The following is a 6,681-nucleotide window of genomic DNA, read 5'->3' on the forward strand; positions in this document are numbered from 1 at the left end:
TATCCCATTCCACTGCCTGGCCTTTGTTCCTGTTTCATTTCACTTATTATTATTTTTTTTTTTCGAAGCTTGACATTTTTGACTATTGACTTGTTTAATTAGATAAGGTATTACAGCTGCCTTTTGGCATAAAACAATTGGGGAGTTATGGACCTAAAGCTCACTATTAGATAATTTTGCTCTAGTCAAGCAAGAACTTAAGTTTGGAGGTATTTGATAGTGTATTTTTGCACACTCATTAGATACTTTAACAAGCTAGTTATTGATTAAATTGAGCTTATAGACTCACAATTAAATAATTTTGACTTTTGTAGGTCATAAACCCCAAAAGGTAAGATAATAAGGTAAAAGAAAATGAAAATGGACCAAAATGTACAAAAAACGTGGAGTTGGGGACAAAAGTACACAAGTACAAAAAGTTGAAGGCCTTGGGCTACAATTATGGAGGACAAAACTGATCAAAAAATTCGAAATCTGAGGACCAAATTGTATAAAATCAAACTTAAGGGACCTGGCTTGCAATTATTTTGGGACTTGGCTGCAAAGGAAACCATTTTGTTGGTTTATGACAGAGACTTGGGGCCTAGGCACCACTGTAGCAGTGCCTAGGCCCTGCCTCTAATAACCAAAAAAAAAAAAAAAAAAAAAAAAAAAAAAAGGATATTTGAATTGGGGACCATTTTGCTAACTTTTGAAACGGTAAGGACTTGGTTATAATTTTTCTAGGTTTTAAGTATAAAGCCAACAGCCCGAAAAGGATTGGTCTGCTTCTTGCTGGGCTTATTTCCGTCTTCATTTTTTCATTCTTTTTTCCTTTCCTTTTCCTTTTTCTTTTTCCTTTTATTTTATTTTCTTTCTATTTTATTTAATTTTTTTTTTTTGGCATTTTGGTAGTGAAATTGAGAGCAATAACAGGAGAATACATCCAGAAAAGTGGATAAATATTTGGATAACACAAGATTCAAGCCATTATCATCTTCAAGAACCCAAACAAAAAAAGTTTTATCTATAATATTGTATTTTCACTATTATTTTTCCATATTTGTAATGAATTGCTATAAATATTCTCTTTCTTATGAGCTAATTTATTGTGTTGGGATTTATCTTAGTGGTTTAACCTAGCTTTAATTAATCTCAATATTTGTTCTTTAATGTTAAAATGCTTATTTTCATGTGTATTTATTATTGTGTTGAATGCTCTTTATTTTTTTGGCCATTAAACGATTAAGTTTAGTAATTTGTACATCATTCAAACGAAGGTTGTACATTTTAGATAAAATAGCAAATACCCTAAATTTGTGTAGGGGATAAAAATATAATTATAACCCTAGGTGACCCACTGAACTACTTTCACAAAAATTTAATGCCGTTGTTTAGGTTTAATCACATAGAGATATGATAAGTTAAATCGGTTAATTAAGGTTAATTTCACTCGAAAGAGCTAATTAACTAAAATTAGAAGATTGGGTCTAACTTTGTAAATGGGCAATTTGTTAATTGACATGTGGAGAAATTACTTAGGCGACGGTTAAGCAAAATCAAGAATCCCAATCACGTTTTCCCTTCGAAATTCCCTAGATTTTTATATTTTCTTATTTTGCAGATTTTTAGTTATTTTCTAAAATCAAAATCTTCATTGTGTGTTTATTTTCATTGTTAAAACTAAATTGATTAAAGCTGTGTAGTAGAAAGTAAATATTTCTCGAGTTATCGACATTCTGTACTAAAAAAGTTCACTTTATTACATAAATGCAACCCATGCACTTGCGATTTATAATTTTAGCGGACAACCATCTCTCGTATAATTACTGTTTCTTCTTCAGAACTTGCAAATACATTCTTATACTTTAAAAAATTAACTGAATGAGTTATAGATTTTGAATTACCTTAATTTTCGTGCCTTCTGAGGTTGCATTATTGTTAGTGGTGTTACTCTTTCTCTACGATCTTCACATTTTCTTCTTTATTCGAGATAGAAATCAACAACTTTGCTACTTCATTCAAGTTTTCTCTTATCTCATTTAGATTTCTCATTACATCTTTTCTCACTGTTGCTATTGCCAGGATCTTTGCCAAGAAATTTCTGGTCAGATTTTAACACTTCTATTTTAGTAAGATCTGACTCTGTTTCACTCATTTCTATGCAAATTTAGACAATTTTTTTGGTGTAAAACAATAAGATCATGATTATCCTTGTTCTAATTTTTCACAGACTATGCTAATTTGTTGATCTCAAAATAATTATCACCAAATTCTCATCAACTTGCCCGAATTTTCCTTTTCCTAGACTTCCTATTTTGTTGCTCAATAAAGAATGAGAGAAGAAATGGCTATATTTGGGAAGAAGATATTTCAATTTTCACATAACGTTTTTCATCCCAATCACCTCTCTTTATAGATTTCTCTTTAGGCTTGGAGGATAAATGGGTCTTTTTAGTTCATGACATGGGGCAACCATTGATTGATTGATTTCAAACTGATTTTGTTATCAATTCACGTTTTATTTACTAGCTTTATCCTTTCAATTTTGCTCAAGTATGTTTGTTCGTATTGTTTAGGGTCCCTTACAAGGTTTTTCCCAAATGAGTCCTTTAGCTTATTTTGTGTTCACCTGTGTTTTCGATTTTTCAAAGTGCTCACTTAGTTGAATATTTTATATATAACATAGGTGAAGACAAATAGGGCAAGTGATAAGGAAAAAGCAATATGTGTAGAACCCCAAATAATTCTAGACACCTTAGTGGCACTAAGACATGAATATTGGATGACTAAAGTATACTTCAATTTTTTAGTCTCATTTGAGACCCATTTTTGACATACGAAACATTCGATTTGGAAAATGATATCTAAATAAAAGTTGTAGCTCTTTGAGTTAACTTATCAACGCACTTTGAATTACCTCAATCGGATATCGGGAGAAGAAGTTATGATAGAAATGCTGAAAATTGTGCAGTGTCAATCGGACTACAACCGATCGACCGAAACTGCCTGAATGAAAATTCTCATTTTTTTCTAGAATTTAAATATTTATTTTCATCAATTATTTTCTCAAAGGGCCAGCCACGTTTTTGGAAATAAAAACCCCACTAAATTGAAGCATTTAACCTCAAACTTAAATGACACCCATGTTTTTTCTCTTAAATGAAATTTGACCCTTCATTTGCTTTAAGTTATAGGATATTTACCTATAAATAGAGACCTCATTTCACTCATTTTTTCTCACACCAAAAGCAAGAGTTTTTACATACTAAACAAAGAGTTTTCAAGAGAGAAAAAGAGAGGGAGGAAAACTATTTTTCCTAAAAATTTAAGAAGTGTTTTCAAGCATCAATTCTCAACGATTTTCAAATATCCAAGGAGTGCATTTCTTTCAACGTCCGAGTTTCATCGAAATTTTCAATCCAAGTTTTCAAAGTTTCCAAAAGCATCAATCAAGGTAGGTAGAGGTGCAATGTGTTTAATCGTGTTAAGTTATAAGTTTCGATTCATGTTAATGTTTGTATGTCAAATGGTACTCCGGTACGGCATACCCCTCTATGTTGAAGAAATGTTTGTATGTCAAATGGTGCCCTCGGGTACGGCATACCCCTTCATATCAAATGGTGCCTCCGGGTACGGCATGTATGAAAAGTTATAAAGTTAATGTTTTGAAATGTATAGCTTGATCACGAATGCACTTATGACACCTATTGAATTTTTCAACTCACGAGTTTAATCCTATCTCTACAGATTGAAGGAATTCTACCCGGGGCATGGATGGAGGAGAAGATGGAGAGTGATGCAACGAGCCCATGGAAATCCGGTGAATAAGTGATTTGGATTTATTTTTATGAAATGTTTTCCAATGTTATTTTTTTAAAGTTTTGAATAACGCAGAATGCGAGAACAAGTTATGTTTTCTTCAAATAAATTACATTTTGTTGTTTTGAAAAATGATTCAGTGTTTTTGTTTAAAGTATTTGAAGTATTGTTATTTAAATCATTATCCAAAGATGTAAGCTTCCGCTAAAACGTATACACTTGTTATTAAACCATCGGTTAAGCTAAGTAAAGTAAGTAGCGTTCCGGTCCACTAGGGGTCGAGGCGTTACAGCGTGGTATTAGAGCAAGGTTTAACCGGTTCTGTAGATCAATTATGTTTTTTTTAAAAACAAAAGGAAAATGAAAAGTTTAAGGTATTCCATGGCATCGTGCATCCATCCATCAATCTCATCCTATGGCCCAGGTATGTTCATGTTTAAAGTTAATGATTATGTTTATGTTATGATACTTTGATATGATTTAGAGATGTGTTATTTAAAGATATGTAATGGACTTGGGCAAAAGCTAAGGGCTTAAAGGGAATTACATGATATTAAAGTTTAAATATTTGCATGTTTTCTTTAAGTAAAGAAAAAGTATGATGTATGTGAAGATGCAACAGATATGGCTCGTAGAACGGTTAGGGCATATAGAGAAGCATTGAACCGTAGAATTGCTATTCATTCCTATGAAAACTATGTAACTGATCCGACCCGATCGCTTAGCGAACATGTGTATGACATCTATATGAGATGCATAACGGCGGTTAATGCTGGAATGAAGATCATGCATATCGAGGCCATAAATAACCTCACACACTCCCTCCCACCTCAATGGGGAGATATGGGAGTCACGGTTAGAGATGAAATGTTAAAAGGCAACCCAAACCTGTTCGAGTTTGAGAGGTATTGCCATGCCCTGATTGATTTGTGGGATGATGTAATCCATGAGTAGCCTGAGGAGGAACCTTTGGCTGAGGAAGAAGATCCCGAAGAAGAACCCGAGGATGATTTAGAGAATGATCCTGAGCCTGAGCCATAGGTTGAGATGAACATAGAGTCCGGACCTGAGGTGGAAGACTCCTCCGAAGATGAAGCTCCACCAAAGAAGATCCGTAGAACTTATAGGGATTAGATTTAAATCCTTGTAATAGCTTCCTTTACGTCAAGAAATAAAATACTATCTTCTTTACTTTAGTTTTCGAAGACTGAAACTAATAAGAACCATATGTTTTGTCTAAAGGAAATGACCTGCGCAAACCAAAACTTGATAAGAGACCTCCTCTGAGCGATTCAAGACCTAGGCAGGCAAAACCTGAACCAATCTCAACCCCTACCACTAGCTCCTAATGTTCCAAACCATACTTCAGTGGTCGAGCAATTTCGAAGGTACAAACCCCCTACCTTCAACGGAGCAGCTGATCCACTTGCAGCCGAGGAGTGGCTTCACAAGTTAGAGAGTATATTCCGATTGATAGGGTGCACAGACGCTCAGAAAGTCCAGTGTGCTGAGTTCATGTTCTCCGGTGATGCAAGTCACTGGTGGGACTCAATGTCAAGGACAAAGACCCCTGAGCAACAAGCAGAATTGACTTGGGAGCAATTCAAAGGGGAAGTAATGGACAATTACTTTCCCCACTCCTTGAGGGATCAAAAAAGAAAGTGAATTCCTCCAACTCAAGTAAAAGACTGTGTCCCTGACTGAGTATGAGAGGAAGTTTGATCAACTTTCAAGGTATGGTCCACATCTGGTGGATACGAAAGATAAGAAGGTACGAAGGTTTGAACAAGGGCTGAACTCAGATATAAGCATGATACTTATGTCCCATCGCTTCACCACATACCATGAAATGCTGGAAAGAACTCATGTTATTTGGTACCAGAAGACTAGCGCCAAACAACATGGTCAACTGTTCAATCAACCGGACAATGGTAACATGGGAAAGAGGAAATGGAATGGCCAGGACAAGGGAAAAGGCATGTGACAGAACAAGAAAGCTAATGGTGGAGCCAATGCCAGCAAAAGTATTGTGCCGGTTATTGCACCCTGTTCTAAGTGTGGAAGGACACATCGTGGCGAGTGCTTACAAGGGAAAAAGTCTGTTTCCGATGTGGCAAGCCAGGACATATCATTAGGGATTGTTCCACACATACCCAGAAGAAGGATGATAACAGCGACCAGAACCAGAAAGGGAAAACACGAGTTTTTGCATTGACTTGGCAGGATGCAGAGGAAAACTCTAATGTCATAGCAGGTTCTCTACTGATAGCCAATACTCCTGCTTATGTATTGTTTGATTCAGGAGCTACACATTGCTTTGCTTCAACAACTTTTATGGCTAAATCTACTATTACCTGTGATAAGTCGGAAGGTACATTAAAAGTTGGTATTCCTTCGGGCAACCTTTTGGATTCTGATAGAATAGCAAAGTCAGTGAGTATCGAAGTTGAGAAAAAACCAATGGAAGTGAACCTATACATGATAGAAATGAAAGATTTTGATGTAATACTAGGCATGGATTGATTAGGTTGTAATTACGCCACCATTCGTTGTAAGGAAATGGAAGTATCATTTTAGAAACGAGGAGAGGAACCATTTTCATTCCTTGGAATGAAGACGAAACCCCTTATCCGACTAGTATCGGCTTTACAAGTTGAGAAGATGTTGAGAAAAGGAACATGTTAAGGATATCTAGTAAGTATCTCATGAGGGAAACAAGAGACGATAAGGTTGAAGATGTACCAGTAGTACAGGAATTCGTAGATGTATTTCCAGAAGATCTATCTAGTATTCCACCAATAGAGAAGTGGAATTCACCATAGACCTAATTCCTAGGGTGGCACCAGTATCTAAGGCCCCATACGAAATGACCCTAAAGGA

The sequence above is a fragment of the Olea europaea genome, chromosome 13, assembly GCF_002742605.1.
Source record: "Olea europaea var. sylvestris chromosome 13, O_europaea_v1, whole genome shotgun sequence".
Classification (NCBI taxonomy): domain Eukaryota; kingdom Viridiplantae; phylum Streptophyta; class Magnoliopsida; order Lamiales; family Oleaceae; genus Olea; species Olea europaea.